The sequence below is a fragment of the Crocodylus porosus genome, unplaced genomic scaffold, assembly GCF_001723895.1.
Source record: "Crocodylus porosus isolate Cpor-Errol unplaced genomic scaffold, CroPor_comp1, whole genome shotgun sequence".
Taxonomy (NCBI): Eukaryota; Metazoa; Chordata; order Crocodylia; family Crocodylidae; genus Crocodylus; species Crocodylus porosus.
This window is the reverse complement of record NW_017728953.1, coordinates 207,327-230,368: the sequence shown is the minus strand read 5'-3', so window position 1 is coordinate 230,368 and position 23,042 is coordinate 207,327. Positions and strand designations below refer to the sequence as shown.

The 23,042-nt window shown below is 62.4% G+C and overlaps 1 pseudogene; it reads right to left on the bottom strand.

The window, feature by feature from the left end:
• Nucleotides 1-249: 249 nt before the first annotated feature.
• LOC109324398 lies at nucleotides 250-11,788 on the bottom strand (annotated as a pseudogene).
• Nucleotides 11,789-23,042: the final 11,254 nt, after the last annotated feature.

Genomic DNA, 23,042 nt, shown 5'->3' with positions numbered 1-23,042 from the left:
TGCAAAGCAGCCGATTGTGTGGCACTCCCCGTGAATGAGTCCGCCCAGCATGCTGGCACGGGGACCCCTCGCAACCGGCCCTCGGTCTGCGGGCAGACGGGGCGCCGGGCATCTCGTTCCTCAGCTGTTCCTGGCGGGCGCTCAGCATCACGCAGGACCAGCAGGGTTCACAAAATACTTTATTTGTAGCATTGTTATCACAGCCATCACCAAAGCTCAGCACCCACCACCCACGCACCCCAGGCTGACCTGCAGCAGTGCCTCCTGCTCCTGCAGGGACACGCGTGTCAGCCCCCATTCAGCCCTGGTCCCCGGCACGGCGCAGCGCGACCACGCTCCTGCCCTCGTACCTGCAGCTTCTGCACCGCTGTCTGGTCCAGCTGCTCCAGCTGCACCATCCGCTCCTTCTCCAGGCTGCCCATCAGCTGCCGCACGTGCTCCTCGTGGCTGCGCCTCTGCTCCTCCAGCTTCTGCCGCAGCTCGGCCTGCTCCTGCCGCAGCAGCTCCTGCTCCCGCGCTGCAGTCTCTGCCCGGGCACGTTGGGCTGGGGGTGGCATAGGGGGTGTGTTATTGCACCCGCCGCCCCTGGAATCACGTCCCATCCAGCCCCTGCCCCTTGGCATTGCCTCACGCGGTGCCCCTGCCTGATGCACCTTCCACCTCCTCCTCCTTCTCCGCCAGGGCCTCAACTGCGCAAGATGACCTCGGCTGCTGGCTCTTTGGAGGCGAGGAAGTCCGCCAGGGCCTTGTCAGCGGGTAAGAGGGACAGGCATTTTCCAGGGAGTGCGGGGTGGGGCAGGGGCCTTTCCCTCTGGATCCAGCCACTGCCCAGGCACCCGCCCAGCTGCCCACATCACTCCAGGCAGGGGCGCGAGGGCAGTGGACACGCAGGACAGGGGCCCTGACACCCAGCTGGCCCCAGGTGCCCAGCTTGGGGGTGCGGGATCCCCAGGAAGGCCCTGGCAGACCGGGCGGCTCAGCTGGGCCCTACCTTTATCCCATTGCCCAGCACCTGCCAGTAGTGCTCCACCATCTCCTCCTGGTCACCCAGGAAGTGCTGGTAGCTGCTGGGCACAGTGTAGGCCCTGTCGCGGATGTGGGCATCCAGGTCGTGTGAGACCTCTGCGAGCACGGCCTGGCAGCGCTGCAAGGATGCCCGCTCGTTGCGCTGGCAGAGCTCCTCCTGCTGCTGCTCCAGCCGGCGCTGTGGGCACAAGGACGTGTAGGATGGGCATGAGGGGCATGTCCCAGGAGTGGGGCTGGGCCAGAGCAGCGATGCCCCCCGGGCCACGGGACTTGCCATGAGCTCCCCGTGGAACCGGCGCGCGTTGTCCGTGAAGGCACGTGCCATGAACGCTGTCAGGGCCTTGCACTCAGCCTGCGCGTGCAGCACCAGCAGCTTTGCCAGCGTCTCTGTGGGCAGTGCCACCTCTCGCCCCAGCACCACCTGGTACCGGGCCACAGCATCCTCCACCGCTGCTGCATCCTCCACCTGCGCCAGGGCCAGCACGGCGCTCTCCAGGCAGGGCACTGCCCTGCTGCGCGTGGCATCCACGTAGGTCACCACCAGGTCCCCCAGCACTGTGGGCCTGGTACTAGGGCCCCTGTCCTCCCCTTATGGGTACCAGACATGGCAGAGACATCCCAGAGACACCCCTTCAGCCCGCATGGCAGGGCGATCCTGGGGGAGTCAGCTCCACCTTGGTGCTGCTTCCCAGGGCAGGGGGACTCCACGGGGTCAGGTCCCATGTCTCCTGGGCCTCATGTGTCCAGCCTGCAAGTCCCTCAGTGTTTTCTGGGGCCGTTCCTCCACCCGCTTCCCCTGGGCTGGGCACAGAGCCCAACCACAGCTTGCCCAGGTTGGGCTGAGTCTGCCCCTGCCTCCCTGCACCGTCCTGCAAACACTCACACTTCGCTGTCACCACGTGGCCACCAGGCAGGGCCTTGGTCTGCGCGGTGCCCCAGATGTACGTGCAGAAGTGGTCTGCCTGCTCGTGGACACGAAGGTCCAGCCGGTCATCGCGCAGCTCCTCCAGCCGGCACAGGTCCTGCTCATGGGCTGGCTGCTCGAACACGAAGCGCTTGTGGGCAAGGAAGAAGCAGCGCAGGCACAGCTGTGGCAGGATGTAGGCTTCGACATGCTGGTTATCACCTGGGGAGAGGTGGGGAGAGGCACCGGCTGCAGACACGGTGGGCTCTGAGGTCCCCGGGCCACAGTCCCCCACCACCACCCTGGGCTGCACCTCGCTTCAGCTTCAGCACTTGCTCCAGGTAACCGTCTGCTGTGATCTCCCGCCCGTCCAGCTGCAGATCCAGTGTGAAGTCCCGCACGGCTCACACGAAGGTCGGGAAGAAGCACACAAACTCGGCCCCGTTCTCTCCCACCAGCGGGCTGGCCCCGAGCGTTGCCTTGGCCTGGATGTGCTGCGTCAGCTCCGTCACGTGGCTGGGGCCGGCTCAGGAAACATGGATGACAGTGCCCCCGAGATGGGGACAGGCCCCGTGGCCCATGGACCCGCCACATCCCCACAGCTGGGCACAGCAGCGGGCTACCCAACCCCAGGGCCAAGGATACTGCGGCTGGCCCATGGCGCGCTGGTCGATCGTGCCCAGGCTGTTGTACACCAGGGTGCTGGAGAGCAGCACAGCCAGCGTGAAGATCCACAAGTCGTTCTTGGTGTTGCCCTGCAGGACACACCCACAAGCCCCATCTGACCCAGGCTGGGGGAAACTGAGGCACCAGAGGGGCAAAGGGATTAGCTCTCCAGGCCAGGGCCCAGGGCTTTGGGCCACAGAGGCGCACGCAGCCAGCTCCAGCTTCCCGTCTCATCTGCTTGACCTGCGCCATCAATCCCCAGCGCTTGGTGCCCAGTGCACCTCCGCCCAGGGGAGGGAGACCCTAGGTGAACCCCAGACCCCGCGCTGTTCGTTCGGAGCCGCCCCCTCCCAGCAGCCCTGCCGGACCCCAGACCACGCTCCTAGCAGCCCCCAGGGCCACACCTCGCTCACCTTCGCGGTGTCACCCAGCCCCTCGGTGTCCAGCAGCACCAGCGTGTGGTCGGGCCGGCGCGGGGGGGCCAAGCGCCACATCCAGATGCCCTTGGTGTGCGACTGGATGGTGGAGCCCAGGGAGAAGCCTGCAGGGAGAGCGGCCCCAGGGCTGTCGACAGCAACAGGGCCCCAGGCTGGGCGTGAATCCCGGTGTCCGGGCACTCACCCGTTCTCTTGCCAGCCAGTCGGTTCATGAGCTAGGACTTGCCGGTGCGTAGAGCCCGGGGATGGCCGCTCCCAGCCTGCAGCTGCGCCAGCGCCTCCCGGTTCAGCGCCTCCAGCAGCCCGTCTGTGGGGCTGCTCTCGATCAGGCAGGTGGGGGCTGGCATGGAGGTCTCCGATGCCATCGCTGTTGGGCGGGCGGCCTGTGGCAGGGGAGCAGGAGCTGGGTACAGAGGCTGGGATGAGGAGAGAAGTGTCAGGCTCTGGGGTGTGGGTGCAGGGGTTTGGGGGCCCAGGCTGAGGGCCCTGGGTCACGAGGGTCATCCTCGGTCTTCTGGGGGTAGGGGGTACAGCAAAGAGGTCTGGGGACATCCAGATTAAAGTGTCCTGAGGGTCAGGACTCAGTGCCCCCCCCGCACACCTGCCTGACCCACACCGGGACCTACCGGTCAACCTCCTCCTGGCTCTGGCCAAACTTGTCATCTGGCAGTCCAGGCCGGAGGCTCTGGCCAGGAAGGCTCCCGGTGACCTCGGGGCGTTTTTCCTCGGTGTCCTTCGTGCGCGTCTCCGGGCAGAGTCGGAGTACCACTGGGCAGTAGCCGCGGGCGAGCTGCCCCAGTTCGCGAGCCGGTGGGCGCTGTCTGGGGTGCTCTGCTCGGTGTCCCCCAGGGGAGCACTCGTTTTGAACCTATGACCCACACGTGCACACCCTGTTTTCTCTTTTGTTGTCCCATGTATTTATTGATGTTTTTAAGGCGCTGGTCGCCCTACCCAGTGGTGGCCCCTACCCCTCACGGTTTTAGGCTTTTTAACCTTTTAAACTTTTAGCCTTTTATAAACCGCGAAGACATCGGCAGCGCCGAACATCTACGGTTCCCTGTCCACTACTTTTAGTGATGTCTTCTGGTGCTGGTCGTCCCTCGCCTCAGCAGCGACAGCAGCAGTGACGGCAGCGACCAGCTGGACCCACCCCATCGGGAGTTTTACCATCAGATCCGTCCCCACACCCCATCAGGGGTGCGCGGTCCACGTACACCGCCGGCCGCCATCCGCAGGCGGCCCAAAGTGACTGGCGGTCACCACCGTGCAACTTGAGGACATCAAACAGTCCCAGAGCGGGTTACTCCGTGATAACCCAGAAGGGCAGACTAGCACGGGCCTGGCCGCAGCAATGAGCACGCAGCAGCACGCTGCGCTGGAGGCGAGACAGCCAGCCTGTGCAGGACCCACCTGTGCAGGGAGCTACACGGCCCAGGGTTTGGCCCAGGGCGGGCAGTCTGGTTTGGTCCCGCAGGCCACGGGAGGTGGGGGAGGGCCCCAGAGCAAGAGGGGCCAAGAGAGCCCCTAGCTGGCACCGGGGCTGGGGCTCACAAACGGGAGAGTTGGCGGGGGATGCAGTCGCGGATGGCAGCTCGGGCAGCAGCGACCACGAGATGAATTGAGTGTTCGGGATCCCGAGGAAAGGAAGGAAGGAGAGCCGCAGAGTAAGGCCCCTGGAAGTCAGAAAAGCAGACTGCGGCTTGCTCGGGGAACTGGTGGGCAGGACCCCCTGGGCAGCCAGGCTGCGGGGGAGAGGAGTCCAGGAGAGCTGGCTGGACTTTAAAGAAGTCCTACTGCGCGTGCAGGAACAAACCATCCCAATGCGCAGGAAGACTGGCAAGTGTGGCAGAAGACCAGCTTGGCTTAGCAGGGAGCTCTTTGATGAGGTTAGACATGAAAAGAAAGCTTACAGGAAGGGGAAGCTTGCACAGACGACTACGGGGGAGTACAAGAGCACTGCTCGGGCATGCAGGGGCGAAGTCGGGAAGGCCAAAGTACAACTGGAGCTGGAGTTACAAGGGACGTAAAGGGGGAAGAATAAGAGTTTCGACAAGTGTGGTGGTAGCAAGAGGAGGGTCAGGGGAAGTGTGGGTCCCTTCCTGAATGGGGCAGGTGTTAGCAAATAAAAGCCTAGGATCCCGGACGAGCCTAAGGGATTGACAGGCCCCCTGATCGGATGAATGACAGGAAGGCGTTATTTACTACAAGTATGCAAGGTGAAATGAGCCCAAACCAAAGCAAAGTCCAGTGTTCAGCCATACGGTGATAATTTCTCCCCAAACAGGCAACAAAGGACAGTCTGTTTCTCTTCAGCTTCTCCAGGCACGGATCCTCTCACCAGAAGAAAGCTGGGCACGGCGGTAGTTTGTGCCAGGGAGAGATTTTCCACTCTGGAAGCATGCACGCTGTTGGCAGTTTTATCCTTCTTATATTCTTTAGTCCAGCAATTTCAAAGCATTCTTGTAGCTGTGTAAGTGAGGAGAGATTCCCCTGCCCTTTGTCGCCTGTTTAGTGAGAAACCATCATGGTATAGCACAGCATCGTGTAGCATGGGCATCCTTGCAGCGCTGCCAGGCCGTGCTCGCAGAGGTCTCACGGGACCTGGATGCCCACGTCTGCGACAGGGCCTACGCGGTGCCTGGCGGCTACCACCGCTTCCTGGGTGACTGGCAGGCAATAATAGAGCATGACCAGCAGCTGCCGGGCAAGGAGATAAAGGTCTGCCACAGCTTTCCCAGGGATCCCGCACCCCCAGGCTGGGCACCTGGGGCCAGCCGGGTGTCAGGGCCCCCATCCTGGCCATCCACTGCCTGCGTGCCCCTGCCTGGAGCGATGTGGGCAGCTGGGCGGGCGCCTGGGCAGTGGCTGGATCCAGAGGGGAAGCCCCCTGCCCTACCCGGCGCTCCCTGGAAAATGCTCCTGTGTGTTGCCCCTCGCCCTGCAGGACTTCCTCGCCTCCAGGGAGCCGGCAGCCCAGGCCATCCTGTGCGCTGTCCAGGCCCTGGTGGAGAAGGGGAAGGGGGTAGAAGGCACTGTGGGAAGCGATGCCAAGGGCCAGAGGCTGGATGGGACACGATGCCAGGGGTGGCAAATTCAATAACGCACCCCCTATGCCACTGCCAGCCCAGCGTGCCCGGGCGGAGGCGGAGGTGCGGGAGCAGGCCGAGCTGCAGCGGAAGCTGAAGGAGCAGAGGCGCAGGCACGAGGAGCACGTGCGGCGGCTGGACGAGACGCTGCAGCTGGAGCAGAAGGTGCTGCTGGAGGAGCTGGGTCAGACGGAGGCACAGAAACTGTGGGGACAGGGTGGTCATGCCATGCCGTGCCAGGGCCCTGGGCTGAATGGGGGCTGACGTGTGTCCCCGCAGGAGCGGGAGGTGTTGCTGCGCGAGGGGTCATGCCGCATGGAGGGAGAGCTGCACCAGCTGCAGGAGGAGAGCGCTGCCATGAGCCGGCCTGGATCTGCAACGCCCTGAGCGCATGGGTCTTCATTCGGTTCCTGTTGCTAAAGAACAAGGCCAGGGCCTTTGCCACCTGCAACAGCCGTCCCTCTGCACGCGCCGGCAAAGCGCCGGGCCCCACAGAAGGGTGATTTACGCTCGACAAGGCTGGAGCTATTTTCATGTGTCTGATTTATTAATGTTACATACAAGTACGGAGGGCCTGTGATTGACTGCCTGCGGGGCCTGCGCCCACCCTGCTCCCTTGCCCTCCGTGGGTCTGGGCTACCTGCTCCCTCACACCGGACAGAGCCGTCAAAGCCCTCCACCGACAGGCGTTTGCTGTTGAGCTAGGTTTGCACCCGCTGGTCCTTAAACAATACATGCACACGCGTGCACACCCCTGCACGTGGGGATAGGGAAGGGGGCCTGGGACCTGGCTCTGCTGGAGCTGGCAGCCCTGTGCATCCCGACCGCCCCCCGCCCCCTCCACGCTGCTCCCTGCCACAGAATGAATGAGAGCCCGTTTCAGCAGCCCCAGTAGATGAGGCGCGGGAGGGCATGGGGCCGAAGAACCCGCACGGCCCCCGCGGAGAGCACAAAAGGGGTTTAACAGCTTCATCTCCCACATCTGGTTGTGCTTAAAATGTGTGTCGCTAATAGGCTTTTTTTTTTTTGAAGCCCTGCCCATGGAGCCGGCCAAGGCTGGAGCCTGAGGCCCTGCTGATGGAGGGTTGCACAGAGCAGCCGCGCTGGGATCCCTGAGTCAGGCCATTTGCATCGCAGGACGTGGCTAAAGAGATCCAGGTCTCTGTGCAATTAAAACGGGTGCAAGAGGCAGAAGCTGCCTCAATGCCCTTCTCGCTCCCACGAACAGGAGGAAATAGTAACCAGCCATCTGGTTTGCTGCAGCAGGGCCCTGAGAGCTCAGCTCGGGGACCTGAGGCGCTCAGCTCTGGGCCAGGGAAGGGGTGGGTACCACCTCACTTGGCAGAAGGGAAACTGAGGCCCATGGACATGGACGGCTGGGAGTGGAGGAGCTTGGCTCCTGCGTGGGCAGCCAGACAAAGTAGCCGCGTTGCAAGTGCCCTTGCTGGGAGCCCTGCCGACAACTGTCCCCTTCCACGGGAGACCGTGCCAAGGCACTGTCCTGCTTAATAAGCAATAAGCAGGATGGGGCAGCGATGCCATGCTGGCTGCACCGTGCCCCAGACAGAGCAGGACCCAAAGCAGGGGGTGCCAGGCCGGAAGGGTCAGCAGACCTTCACTCCTCCTAGACTCCAACCAGGCCTCGGCGGGGTCCAGCAGGCTTTCTTTTCCATCAGCACCCATTACTGTGTGCTGTCAAACCGAGGCGGGGCCCAGCTCGTGTCAGCCCAGCAGCCTGACGGGACGCAGGGAAGACTCAGCCTCTACAGAGCAGGACAGAGGAGCGCTGTTCTCTAGTGGTTAGCGCGCCCTGCTACGACTCCGGGGACTTGCATGCGAGCGAACTCTGCTACTGACCCTGCCTTGCGACCTTGGTTGGGTCACTAGTCCGCGGGGCTCTGCTGATGTATTTATAGTGCCTGCTGATGCCGTAGCTGGTCGAAGCAGCCGTGGCACTTTGAGTCGCGGCACCTCAATGTGGTCACAGCCGCCTGGAGCTTTCGAGAGCAGGTGAAGCCAAGAGAGGACAATGATCGATGGTCACCTATAGCAATTACAGCGAGGGGCTCCAGGCCTGGCTCTGCTCTGGGATTCCCAAATGGTCTTTGGTGAGTCACACGGCCTGTGCCTCAGCTTCCCCCTCGTGGGGTGCAGGCCCTGACAGCCCTGACCCTGAGCTGATGCATTGATGTGCTGAACGCCCTGAGCGAGCCTGGAGCGGCAGAGGCCGGGAAAGCCTCATGGAGAACGCTCCATGCACGGGGCGCTCGCCCCAGCACGGGCAGCTCGGGGCTTCCTTGCAAACGGCCCCCTCTCGGCTGTGCGTCGTGCGGGGTGCTTGGGGCGGCAGGGGCGGCTCAGCAGGAGGGTTTCAATTAGAGCCGTGCATGGAAATGTGGTAATTAAAGGCTGGCTGCCCCCCTGCACTCAGCTGGGCAGTTTCTAAACACTAGCAGCCCCATCCCTGTCTCAGGCCCGAGCCCTGGCAGGAGCACAATGGAGTCTTGTTTCTGGTAACCCGAGATGCCTGAATCCCAGCGCTTTAATTTTCGACTCTGACGCGCTCGCATTCCTCAGCGCGACAATGGCAGATATTTATCCCCTGGAATGCAGCGCCCGGCGCTCGGGCGGCTGGGCACAGCGCCCAAAGCTCCTCTCCGGCCCGGCCCCGCGGAGATGAACTTGGCTCCGACGGCGCTTTGTGGGGTCGCGGATCTTTACCTTCTCTGCCCTGTGAAAGGGGGACCGGTGGCTCCCTGGAAAGACATGGGGCACGGACAGGATGAAGCAGCTGCCGTGCTCGAGATGAGGATCCGGATAGTTATATGGGTGACAAGGAGCCTTTCAAGCCCAAGCCCCGTTACCAGTGCAATCACATGACTCCAGGAGCTCCTGCATCCTGCCTGGTCTCCGAGGACACGTGGCACGGCGGCCCTGCATGCCCGGGGGCAGGCGGCTCTGTGGCGTCCAGCGGCAGTCCCGAGAGCAGGCTGGAAGGAGGGTGGGTGTTTTGCACGCAGCGCCCGCTTTGCCTGCTTCTTAATGACCCCTCGGAGGAGGGTGGTGAAATTCGCTATCTGCGCAAGTCCCTGCTGGTCCCGCGGTGGCCAGAATCAGCAGCACTGCCCAGTGCCTTCGCCTCCGCTCCCTGGGTGTTCAAGCTGACCCCACCCAGAGCAAGCATTTTGGCAGAGGCAGAAACCCCTTCCCCAGGCTGGAGATGCTCGCACCCAGAGCCGGGGCCAGAACTAAGCCTGGACTCAGCCACGGTGCCCGGGGACGGGACAGCTTTGCCTCTCCTGGCTGCTGGAAACCCCCCTCTTGCCCCTCCCAGGCTTGGCAGCATCAGCCCAACAGGCCCGGTGAGGACGTCCTTGGGGCAGGGGAAGGGGCAGACCCCTTGTTGGCTGTGGCCACCTCCAGCCCCCTTCTCAGTCACTTGGCTCCCCCGTCCTGAACAGCTCTGCCCTCAGCGCCCCAGCGCCAGCCCCTCCCCGAGTGCTAGGACAGGGCAGCTGGGCATCCAGCATGGACCGAGATGGCCCAGCTGGCGCTGCCCAGAGCCGCTGAGGCCGGGGCCCACGGCTGGCGCGCAGAAGGCAGCTGGCGAGGTCCTCCGAGGGCAGAGGGTAAAACCAGCCTTGGCTGGGGCCTGCAGACATGGTCTTATGGGCTGAGCCCTTCTGATCCGGCTCATGTAGCTGCAGGCAGTTGGGTCCGTGCTCTCACCCGAGGCTTGAGACCCCCTGCCCAGGCCATGGCCATGCACACTGCTCCCATAACCCCTCAGGAGACACCATGGCCCTTCCCAGCCCAGGTCTGTGACTGTGCGGACCTGACTGCCGACCGCCCTGCTCTCATCAGGGGACTCTCTAGGGTGACTGAGCTCCTCAATGTCATCTTTGACCCCTGGGAGGGTTGAGGACCCCCCACCCCCTCCGAACCTCCGTGATGAGGCCTGTGACCCTGAAGCATCTACGCAACGTCTCTGACTGCTGCATTGCATTGCAGCCTTGCCTTTCCTTCCCCATGCCTCAGTTTCCCCATCTGCGAAGCAGGACAATGATACTTCCTAGGGATGCAACGCCAAGTGACACCTGCCCCTTTCTGCCCCTGGCCTGGATGGAGGCCGCCACGCACACACGGTCTCTGTGTCTGTGCAGAGACTTGTGCCCCGGGTGCTAGGACAAGACGTGTAACCAGGAGTCATCCCCGGGGATTGCTGAAGGACTGAAGAAAGCAGCCCTGGGCTGCAAAGGCGCCTGCACCCAGCGCAGCCAGGCGGTGCGTGGAGGCCCCGTCATCTCCATGTCAGAGCCTGGGCCGCGGGCACGGCCGTCCGCGACCCACGGATGCCCGCAAGGAGGTCCCAGCTCTGCTGAGGCCGGGAGCTGGCAGCTAATTGAGAGAGAAGCAGCCCTAGCAGATAAGCGAACAGGTCAGCGCAGCAGAGCTAAATCTTTGACCTGTTATTTAAAAGGTCAGGCAGAGTTCAACAGACGACTCCAGGTCAATTCACTCAATTAAAATATTAAAAGTTGGAGTCCGGAGCAAGGTACGGGGATGGAGTCCCACCCGTCCCCGGGTGTAAGGGCTGGGGATTACGGCAGGGGTCCTGCGGGCAGGCAGAGCAACGGGACAATGCTAGGGATGCTGCTTATTTCTCGGTTAAATGAGCAAAAGGCAGAACCCGTGGATCACTGCTCCCGGGCGCAGCGGAGCGTGCATCGTGCTTGCCGTGAGCTCGCCGTGAGCACAACCAGGACACTGGATCCGCCTGCTGCAAAGGGAGCCCAGCCGGGAGCCCCCCGCGCGGGAGACCGGGGGTCTGGAGCCTGCAGGTTCCCAGGCCATGGGGCTTTAACACCCCACGCCCCCGTGCATGCAGGCACACGCAGGTGCATGCACACTCCTCACCCCCACCCCGCTCCCGGCCAGCCCCTCAACCTCCTACAGCAGCTCCAATTAATCTCTGTCGTAGGGCACCCCAGAGGAGAGGGGACGCGTCAGCAATTCATCTCACTTGTTTCGGGGAAGGGGGAAGGGGTCAGGACTGGGAGGCAGGACCCCAAGGGGACGGGGCGGCCTGGCCCCAGTCGCAGCCCGGGGCTGGTGGGGGTGCACACGGTGCCTCCACCTGTCTGGCCGGGCGTGGGGAAGGGGCCCGATGCTGACGCTGGTCCAACATCCTGCCACGGAGACGGCACTCATCAAATCAGGAACCCCCCCGCTCGGTTCTCCGGGCCCCTTGCACGGGTCCCAGGGGTCCCAAGAGCCCGGCAGCTGCCTGCGACGCCTTGCCGTTGCCCGAAGGGCCTGAGACCCACCGCCCTCCCCGCGCACTGACAGACACACGCAGTTGCGTGTGCTCCGCCGCGACCTCCCTGCCGCTCACCAGCTCCACAAACGCCTCCAGGAGCCAAATTAGAGATGCATGTGTGAGCCCAGCCCGGCTCCGAGGCCCCGTCACGGGCGCTGCATGGACCTGGCAATGCGGCTCTACGGGACAAGCCAGGCCCCGGCTCACGCCTGTCCATCTCCCTCCTCCTCCTCTCTCCAGGTCACGTCCAAACTCGTCAGGTGAAGTTCACCCCGCTCACCCACGGCACCTACGCAGAGGCCGTCGGGCTCCGTGCCCGGTCTCACCCGCGCGGGGCATGCTTCGGAAGAATAAATGAAAGCTTTCAGCAAAATTAGCAGCAGAGGGAATAGATAAACACTAAGCAGATATTGACTTCTCTTGAGGTGAACGTCAAGATTTATTGACCTGGGGAGGTAAATATTGACCAAGGCAAAGCTCAGGTCAATAATTAACTCAAGGGGCGATAAATCAGCAGACAATGAAACATGAACTCGGTGCGCCCATTGCTACAGACATGCTGACCATCTCCACTGAGGAACCTCCTCATTTTGGTCCTGACTATTACCGTTACTCCTTGAGTTACAGGGTTCTCCAGGACTGCCCCAGAAGGGCCTTTCAGCCCACCTGGCCCGGCCTGCAGGCTCACGGGGACACAGTAATACAGCCGGGGTCTGCGGGGCTAATTGGGGCAGTGGAAATATCCCCCAGGTTCACACCTGAGCTCCCCGTTGCCCCAAATGCGACAAAGCTTTCCTTCTGCATTTCTTCCCTGGAGGGGGAGGTGCGGGTGGGGAGCAGGAGAGCCCCAGGCGGGTTGCTCTGACACCGGGGAAGGGGTTATTTATTGCGGCGATACGTTCTCGGGCCAGGGGAGAGTGAGGCGGGTGGGCGGCGGGACACAGCGCCTGTCTTCCAGGGGCAGGAGAGGCAGGAGGCGGCTGCGGGACTTGGCGCTGCGCTCCGTATCCCCCGCGAGGCAGCGCGGCGTGCGGGCCCGGGGTCAAAGGCCTCGCCATAAAAATTAGAGAAGGTGGGAGGGGGCGGAGGACACCTCTGGGCAGCCCCGCCAGGCCGCAGCAGCCATGCTCCAGCGCCCCCAGCCCCTCCCCAGCCCCGCGCTTCCAGGCGGTCGGCCTGGCCTGCGCATCTAATTCAATTACGATCCTTTCCAGTCCTGCCCGACAGCCGCCCCGCGCCGCGCCGGCCCGCTACGCTCCTCGCCAGCCTCCGGGAGAGATGCCATTGCCAGCAAGCCAGCAGCGATCCCGCCCTTTCCACTCATGCTCGCAGGCACCAGGGCTGTCCTAGGTGCCCTTCGAGCGCGCCGGAGGCGAGCATCATCCGCGTCCCCTGCCCAGCACAGAGGTGCTCCCTGCACGCGGCTGAGCGTCCTGAGGACCTGAACGCTGGCAAGGGGGATGTGGTGCTGGTCTTTGCAGGATCAGGGCCTCGGCTGGTGTGGGGAGGGGGGGGGCATGTCCCACCGGGCACCCCGTGCACCCACACCTCACCCTCCCATTCACGCTCTCAGGGCTGGGGCTGTGTGCAGGCTCCTGGCAGACCCAGCACCCCCGGCGCAGGGGCGTTTGCAGGGGGCCAGGGTTTTGCAGGCAGCAGATGCTTAGGGTCTAGCAGGGACCCCAAGGCTGTTCCTCCCTTGCTCCACTTGTCCTTGCAGAGGGGGCCGGGGGGGGACATAGATTTGCTCCTGCATTTTCTGCCAAGAGGGAAAGGGGGTTTTCCAGGGAGAAGGAGGGAGGATCCGTCCATCACAACTGCGGTCTGCACAAGGGCCAGGCCTGCTTCCCGCGTGCAAGCCCCCCTTGCAAGTGGGGGTCAGCACTCTTCCTCAGGGGAAGCAGAATGAACCTCTATCAATAAATGATCATCTACTAGGTGCTGGCTGCAGCCTCCCGGCCCCGGGATTTCACCGTGTGCACACACAGCTGCGCCCCCAGACTCCAGGGCAGGCAGCTGTCTTGCAGCAGTTGCTGCATGACTGGTCCCTCTGTGCCGCAGCAAACGAGGGTGCAGGGGGCCCTGCCGGGGGACAGTCCATCTTGGGGGGCCTGCTAGGAACTGCCTGGAAGGCAAGGAGGCCTGCTGGTAACAGCCTGGGCATGGCCAAGCCCAAGGGTGCAGGCTGGAGCAGCTCCTCACCCAGCAGCGGGATGTGCCCTGGGACCAGCACCATCTCCTATGGGGACACGACCACCAGCCAAGGCTTGTCTGGCCTGGCAGGGCGCTGGCACATGACTGCACATCCCAACCTCGACAAGGTCTCCCTTGGGGGGAACAGCCACGGGTCTGCGGAGGAAGCAATGGCACGGGCCGTGGCATCCCGAGACGGCCCCGGGACTGTGGGCCCATCTGCTGCCGCAGCTGAGAAGCTCCGTCACCTGCAGACCCCAGTAAAAAAGGCAGATGCCCGGTGGGATTTTTACCTGTTATGTCAGCTGTTAGGAGGCCTGGTCTCGTGGCACCACATGCGACATTACAGGCCCCAGAGGAATGTTTACGGGGTAATTCCCACGGGCTCCCTCCTTAATGGCAAACACAGGGTGCCCTGGCCTTGGCAGCCTGGCTGGCTGTCCTGGAGCGATCCCGAAGGGCTGTGGACGTGGGGTCGACCTGCTCTCAGCACCTCTCTAGATACCACGAGCTCCTCTTGGAGGTGGGCCCGGGCTAGCTCTCACCCCAAGTGACCCAAACTCATTAGACTCCAACAGTGCAATCATAGGCGGCCACGGACCCAGGTTGTGCCAAAGTATGGTGCTGGCAGCAACAGAAGGCTATTATCCCCTTATGAGCCCCGGCTGTGAGAGGGCAACCAGGGCACGGTTAGCCGGGACATGCCATGAAGGCATTTGCAATGCAAAGCAGCAGCTCACGGGCACCTGCAGTAGAGCGGAGGGGCAGAGGCAAGCTGGCCGCCCTGGGAAAGAAACGGGGGAGCCCTACCTCCCAGTCCCTCGAGTCGCTGTTTCCTCAGTGAGAAGCCAGCTCACCAGGGGCTCAGCAGAGCCGGCTTGTTAATTAAAACCTGCTGAATAAATAGCCCTTCCCTCCAGCTTGCGATCAGCAGCATCGATCATCCAGACCCGCAGCTCACGCAAACCCTTGGCTTGACGGAGCCGCAGGACTTTGCGCCAGCTCTGGATCAGGCCTCATGCCTGCCGCGCACGGACACATCGGCCCCAAAGAAGCCTGAGCGCTATGAATAGCCAGCAATGAATAGTTAATCCTGGCTGTGGGAGCCCCCGACAGCAACTTGTGTTATCAGGCACCAGCACCCATGAGTGCTTGGGGCCAGCGTGGCAGGGAGGGGGGTGGCATTCCTCCGTGCATGCACAAGTGTCCCTGATAGCTCCTCGGTGGGGCCTTGACTGTGGCGCATGTCAGTCTGGGAGCGTGCCGTGCCCATCCGTCGCACGGCAGCTGCAGCCGGCGCCGGCAATGCGCTGCGCCACCGGAGCGTCACGCCGAGGAGGAGAAGGAAAGCTGTGCTCAGACCCCGGCAGACTGCCGCCCCGCTCCTCATTCAGAGCCCAGGTTGGATCCAGACCTGGGGCAGCAGCAACCAGAGCCTCCTAGAAGCCACCTGCCCCGTGTTGGGGGCTTCTGAGGCAGAGGCCATTGATAACGCCACGGGAGCGCTGACAAGGCGCTCAGGTCGGGTGCGCGCGTACCGGGGACCCGGGGAAGCCGTCACTTAGCTCCCGGCTGCCTTCAGTCAGCAGCATCACATGTTCACACCAGATAACAGGCCAGAGGAATCGCTGCTGATAAGAGACCTATTTCTGCACAAGTGCCACGAGGCTGCGCTGGAGCCGGAGGTGACGAGGAGCCATGTGCATGGTCCCGTATTGGCTTGAGGTGACTCACGAGCTGAGGGGAGATGAAAGACCGCGGGGGGATGGATGTAGCCTCTGACACACCCACAACTGGAAGCAGCCCGTGCAGGTAAAGACGCGCCAGGCTGCCTAGTGCCAGCCCCGGTGTGGTGGTTTGTAAAGGAGCTGCCACCGAGTGGGGACGGAGGCCTGACACCCCCCGACTCAGGAGACCGGGTCGGCTTCCAGCCACTGCAATAGGCCCCGGTGCTTCTTGCCCCTCCCCTGGACTCTCCAAGCTTGTCCACGTCCTTTCTGCAGTCGGGTGCCTAAAACTGGACACAGTTCCTGTAAGCCTTAGCCTTCCCTGCCTGTGCCCCTCTCGGGCCTGCGTACGCCCGTGCACGCACCCCTCGCCTGTGCACACGCGCGCTCGCTGCTCCCCCAGGCCATCCCGTGCAGGGCCGTCCCGCAGCCCAGCTGCCTCCTCCAGCAGGTTCCCCAGGCTTTCTACCGAGCACGCAGCAGTGTCCCAGGGGCAGCGAGGTGGAAGGGGGCTGAATCTGGCAGTAATTATGCAGGGAAAGTCAAAACCCTGCTGGGTTCCTTCAAACATCAATGTGTCAAAACACAGAACGGAGAGATTTCAAATCCCGAGTTCAGATGTCATCAGCAATAACGTTATATACTTTCAAGGGGCAACAAACTTCGCGGACGGCCCTTTCATCACCACCCCCTTCCCGGCTATGATTTGGTTTCCATTAAGCCTGGAAAAAAAAAAAAAAAAGATGTAGGCAAACACAAACAGACAATGCTCTCAAAGAGCCCTAAGACAGACGTGGGGTCCCGTGACCCCCTGACTCACAGGAGAGGCCTCAGGGGCTCAGGCAGGAGGAACTGGGTCCAGCAAGGCACAACACATGCTCTCTTTTGCTGGGCACCAGGTCTGCGTGCAGACAGGCACTGCCACGAGGAGCCGCAGGCTGTGTAGTGGGCTCCCCGCGCCCGCTGCAATCAGGAGGTCGAGCTCCAACAGCGGCCTGTTCCCAGGATGTGCAGCAGTGCCAAGAACAGACCCCAGATCTCCTGGCTCCCACCCTAGTGCCCAGCCCCTCGAGCCATGCTGCGGCGCATTGACCCTGCCAGGCATGCGGCGTGTGCAACAAGACACGCGCACGCATGGGAGCTGCTCTTCATCCCAGGCACCATTCCCTCAAGCCTTGCTCCAGCCGAGGCTGCGTCAGCCTGCCCACGTGGCACACGGGCGAGGGGAGGTCTGGTTGCGGCTGCACCAGGGAACACAGCGCCGCTCCCCAACGGTGCCGAGGGGGCAGCTGGTGACACGGGCCTGGGCTCCATGGTGCAAGGGTGCGGGCTGGACCTTTGCCCCCACCTTGGGTGGGTGCTAGGGCAAAACCTGATCTCCCCGATCAGGGGGTGCAACACCCCTGGGGTCCCTACTGCGCGGCACCGCCACTCTCAGGGTGGGACCAGGAGCCGCTGGAGGAGCGAGCCTGAGCTCCCACGGCAGAAGGGCACGGGTCTGGGGCAGCTCTGAGGTCCACAGTGCTGTTGTCAGTCATTCATCATGGCTCCTGGCCCATCCCTGAGAAGGGTCCTGGGCCGATCATGGGTGGGGGCAGCGCAAGTTTCATAGTTTCATAGATGCTAGGGTTGAAAAGGACCAAAGTGCTGAGGCCACTCCTGCCACGCCGATCAGTGGCTCCTGCCACTGTCCCTGACTGGATAGGACTGCTAGCAACCCCCCTGCCCCCTGCTAGCAACCCTCCTGGGGCAGCAAAACAGCTCCTGCTCCAGCCCAGCCCGTGCAGCCGGACAGGGCAGGGCAGACATCCACGTGTGCGAGGGCCGGGGTGACCCAGGTAGAGTTTTGCCCACATGCTGTAATGGGGCAAGAGCAAGAGCTTCTGCGCACCCCTCAATGGCTCCTGAGGTGCAGGACTCTGGGGTCCCCTGTGCCCCTCGGCTGAGCCCTGTTGCAGCCTGGGAGGAAGGGACCATCCTCTCTGGCCAGGCTCTCTTAGCACCCGCCTTTGGCAGCCCTTTGGGAAGGTGCCAGCGCTTCACCCAGGTCCCTGTCCCTGCACCACAGCACATGGCTTCCTCCTATCCTGCATGGGCCAGCAGCCTGGAGAGAGCCCCTGGCCCGGGGAGGGAGCAATGCCAAGCCTGGGGCTGCCGGCTCTGCCCACCCAAGCCTTGTCCTGCTCCTCGGAGGCAGCTCTCCAGCGCGGGACCCACCCGGCTGCCGCTCGGACCCGGCTCTCGGAGACAATGAGCTCCTTTGAGAGGAGGGCAGGGCGTGAGCAGGGCGCCCCAGTGAGTGGGGGGACAAGCAGGACACAGCGCTGCCTCTAACAGCTCCCGTGGTAAAACGCGGGTTTATTGGAAACACATGGACTATTTATAGGTGACATCAAAGCACGAGGGAGGTTTACATAGCAACAGGCTGGATTAGGCCAGGGCATCTGCTTTTTCTGCAGCCGGGGGCTCTCATTAGGCCCTCGGACTCAGAGGCACACCGGCCCTTTTCTTCCCCTCCTCGGGGGACGGCAAACATCAGGAAAGCAAAATATCACCACATGCCCGGCCATGAAAAATATGATAGGAATGAGAGAGTCAAATTACAGCCTGCACACGTGCACGTGAGAGAGGACCACGAGCAGCAGAGGCCATAGAAGCAAACAGGCCTGGGTGTGCAGCTGCTCCAGCCGAGCACTCTCCTCACAGAGGACGTCCCAAAGCCCTGCAGTACAGCCGTGCAGGCGAGAGCCCTCCCTGGGCTGCTTCGCTGCAGCCCTGTGTCCCGGGTGGTCATCACTACCGTTTTACACCTGTCCTGGAGCCGTGAAGCCCCCTGCCCTGCTTTGGCCAGCTGAGCCTTCAACTCCCACTCCTCCGGGACAAGGATGAGCTTTTGCAGGATGGGAGGTCACCCGTGTTGTGCTGGTGAAGAATCTGTTTTGACGGCACCCTGTACCATAGCCAGCCCATAGCTCTGTGATATCGGGTCCCCGCATGGCAGCGCTTCGTGTCCATTCATCCTCCAAACAGACGTGTAATATTTGCAAAATCTATAATGCCGCCTGGATGCAGGGCGGGGGGAGTAAGGCCCACAGGGCAGGAGAGGGCGCAGTCAGGACCAGCAGTCGGGCCAGCTGCTCCTTCGAATTTCTTCACTGGGTCCAGCTGCATTTCATGGCTTCCCCTGTTGCCTTGCTCCCACACACCCACGTGTGCTTTCTGCCTGATCTGGAGAGAGCAGCTCTCCCAGTGATTGCCCAGTGATGGCCATGTCCACCGCCAAGGCTGCCTCCTGGGCTGCCCCTTGCCCTTCTGTGGGCCAAGCTCTTCCTAAACCCTTGCAAAGCCGCCACGCTGTCTTCTTCCAAGTTCTTCCTTAAACAGCTCCTTTTGCCGGGATGCTGCCAGAAACCCTGGCCATGGACACCAGGCCCATGGAAACCACTTGCCATTGGGGTGCCTGGCGCTGTCCCCATCACCTTGTGCTTCCAACTGCAGCTCCGTCGTGTCTCCTGTCGGGTACTTCGCCTGTCAGTACCTTGGGGACAGGTTTTCTGTGCTTGGGAATGGAGGCACTCTGCCGCCAGCCTCTGTGGCCAGGGACGCTGGTCTGCCATGCGCACATCCCCACGCCTTGCACAGCAGGTGCTGGCTTGCAAAAGTCTGAGATGCAGCTTGCAGCAAATAGGCAGGGTGCAGTGGCAGCGGTGGCTGCGCCGAACTGCTCGGCTGGGCTTTGTCAGAACGGAAAAGCGTGCCCCAGCCCTGCGGCTGCGAGACCAGCGCCATGGCCCCGAGTCTTCCAGCGTCCCATGAAGGGTTAACCGTGTTGTGGCCACTGGGCGTTCGAGAGGCAGGTCCTGGAGGCTGCAGGACCCGGTGGAGGATGATAAATAGCCCAAGACGTTCTCTCCCCTTTGCTAATACTAACCGGGCCCAGCTGGGGAGCGGCATTAGCAACTTCCTATTCATCATTTCCAGCTGCCGTTGTCACATCCTGTAAATCATCCTGGCCTCCGGCTCCCTCCTCCGAGCTGGGCTGTTCCACATCGCCCATCCCGGTGGTGTCAGGCCGGTCCCTAGCCCCCGCAGGTGCTGCCCGCCGGGTGGCATGGGTAGGGCCATGGCAGCTCCGTGGGCACGCTGCGCTAGGTCTGCTCTGCGGTCGCAGGTGGGGTGTCCATGTGCGTGAGAGACCGGGTGTCTGCGTTCACGTTGCACCTTGTGCTCCAGCCTCCGGCATCCAAGGGCAATAAGCCAGCCCCGCTCCCTCCCCGAGGGCTCAGATTCAGAGTGCACACGGGTCCCCCCAATCTACTTTCTGGCTCTGCCACCCTCGGGTCCTTTCAAGCTCTCCTCTGCCCCTGGGATGACAAGATGCTTTTGCTTTCCAGGCCTGCTCGCTTTGCAAAGGAGCCTTTGGAAGGAAACCCAGCAACCGAGGCACCCAAAGCCGCCAGGCGCTTCGGGAAGTGAAGGAGGGCGTGGGGCATGCTGGGTGGCGAGGTGCGAGCAGGAGCTGGGTCCATCCAGGCTGGCCAAGGACCCCGAATAAGTTGCTGTAGCGGGGAGACAGCTGACGGAGCCGGGCAGCCGGGGACGGAGGCGAGCCCTTCCCCTCCCCGATGTGAATATGCACCAAATTGGGCCCATGGCCTCAATGAGCTGAAAAGACATTTTTAGAGACGTGGGAAGGTGGAGGGAACAGGAAGGGGGCCTGGAAACAAAGCCCTGGGGACGGCGTCCGGCTGGTCGGCCTTTACCTGCCAAGAGCCCCTGCTCCGGCTGCCTTGTAAAGAGCTGATGGATGATGCTCATAACGAGAGCGAGGGAGTGGTCCTGCCGCCCGCCACGGTGGCTCCCTCCACGCACCGCGATCCATCTTCTTTATAGCAAGCGCCCGCAGCCGGCACCATCTGCGGCACTGGAAATACAATTATTGGGGTGGGGGGGGTGCCCCTCTTGCTCCAAATTTGGCAGAGACCTTGCACAGCCCCCCCGAAATAACTCCCCACCCACAGGGGACCTGCATGGCACCCGCTCTCCTTAGGTATAATTACGGCCCCAGAATTAGCAAGTCTAATTCCCTTCTCCATCGCCAGCCCCCAAAAATGAGAAATTGAAATTGATCTCTGGGCTTTGTTGCCGGCCAGCGGTAATTCAATCAGGAAAGCTGCCCCCTCCGCTGCTGCGGGGTGGGGGTTTTCAGCCTCGGAGTCTAATTTGCAAAGGACGGTGTCGAGATGGAGATGGAGATGGAGATGGAGATGGAGATGGCGGCGGAGGCAGAGGGAGTCTCTGGCTCTGTCCCCGAGACATTCCTGGGGGCTCTCCCGCCGCCCCACGCAGCCCTGCTGCTTTTGGGGCTGCCAATTACCCGCAGCGGCTCAAGGACCCTGCCGCTGCCAACGCCCTGCGCTTGTCCGACAGCCCGGTCCCGAGGCCCCGGAAATGGCTCCACAGGGACGAGACCCTTTACTGGGCCTTTCCCAGCTAGCTTAGGAGCAGGACTGAACTGAGGGGCAGCTTTAAAAAAAGCAGATAATGAAGACAAAAGGCTTCCGCAGCCCCGAGACCCGAGTCCCCGCGCACGCTGGCGCACCCCTGGGGCAAAGCTGGGCCAGCGCTGCTGCGTGTGCCCTGCAGTTTGCAGCAGGCTGCTTCCCCCCCAGCAGCCCCCTCGAGGCAGCACGGCCGCCTGACGTGTGCGCTGGGACCGTCTTCACGCGTGTGCACAGGATGCAATGTTGAAGATGCAAGAGCAAGATGTGCACGGCAGGTCGCGCCGGATTCAGAGGCACTTTGGCCCGGTCTGCGCTACGACGGCCTGCGCCGGTGGCCTGTCTCCATTAGGGCTCAGCCTGACTCGGCACATGCACGGCTGTCCCAGCTTTAACACAGCAGCCGGGGCGGATGAGAGGGAAGCCTCGTCCGATGCAGGCGCATGGGACACACCTGTCCTTCCAGGCCAGACCAGAACCTCCTGGGCTGCTTTGGCTTTAAAAGCCCCGTGGGCCCAGGACACCCCTGCACCTCGCACGCCCGTTCCAGCCGCCACAGGCAGCTCGGTGCCGCTTTGCCCTGTTCCCCTTAGAAGCCCACTCAGTGACAGGAGAGGGGAGTGTTTTAAGGCCACCCTTGCAGGCTCTTTAGCTCGTTAACATGTCCCGGTGGGCATATGAGCTGCTCTGGCTGCAGGACCTTCAGCCTCTTGCACCACAAAGGCAACGGGAGAAAACGTTGCTGGAACGTGCCCGCCTTTGAGCTATGGGGAGGCCCCGCATGCTCCCCCGATGCCTTCACCTCCCCGGCAGCATCCCGTGCTCCCTGCAGGCCTGGAGCTGGCTGCCGACTGCTCAAAGGCGACATGCGGTGCGGGAGGGGGTGGCTTTTGAGAAAGAGAAACGAGTTACGAGCATGAAACAGTCACGGTCCACTCCAGATGCGCACGAGGAGGGATGGGAACCGAAATGACATTGCAAAGGCATGACATCCCTTTGTGGGTTGGGCCTTTTGAGCAAGGGCAGGACGTGGGCCATGGGAGATTTCTGCCGTGCCCTAGGAAGAAGGGTCCAGCCTCGCCCTGCTTTGTTGGGGGCAGGTCACAATGGTGAAATGTTGCTTTGTTGGGGCCCTGAGTTTGGGAACCCCGAGGAAAGCAGGTGCCCTGCGCTTTTCATAGTTTCATAGTTGGTAGGGTTGGAAGGGACCTGAACAGATCATCAAGTCCGACCCCCTTTTTTCCATTTCATCACTTCTATAATAACCCCCCAGCAGGCAGCTGACAGCAGTGGGCAAGAACAACAGCTTTTGCAAAGAAAGGAGAAGCCCTCGCCGTTCCCCTTTCCCTTGTCTGCCTCCAGCTCTGCCCCAGAGCAAAAGCTTGAGGCTGGATCAAAAAGGGCTGTTTTGATTTCCTGCCTTAAGCGAAACCCGCCATAAACCTGGTGAAACCAAAATCTACCTGCAGGTTTGGCCCAGTTTAACTATCAGGTGCTCCTTGGCTGGTGTCGCTGCCTGTGCAGGCAAGCATGATGGGCTGCGTGCGCTCTGGCAAGGCCCAGTGGTGTTGATGCCCCTGGATTTCCCTCCTCCCGTCCATGCTTCCCGTGGCCCTACCTGGGCGAACAGCTGGGCAGATGCTGCATGCGGGATCCCCCTGTAGCCCCAAAATTTAAACCTGTAATTAACATGCAGGGGCATGGAGCCAGGGCTGCTTGGCCGTGTCCTGTGCCCGTGTGGCCTGCAGGTAGCTCCAGAGACCCCACGTTCTCACAGGGCTTTTGCAACAGAGAGGCCCGAGCCCTACCCCACAAAGCTCCCGCCCGCACTGCAGCAGGAGGTGCCTCTGCCCTGACCGCTGTACGTTATCGGGGTGCAGCACCCACCCCTGGGCCCTGCCGAGGGGACTGCATCTGGGGCCTGGTCTCTGATCCGAACCGGCAGCTGTTGTACCAGGCACATGGCTGGGCAGCAACGGACCTCAAATGTATGGTCAACTGGGCCAAGTGCCCTTGCCATGCCAGTGTCAGCTCGCTGCCAGAGCCACTACGACTGCTACCACCACGTTGCTTGGGTTAACCCTAATCCTAGCCTAATCCTAACCCTACCACCATGTAGCTTGGGTTGACCCTAACCCTACCACCATGTAGCTTGGGTTGACCCTAACCCTAGCCTAATCCT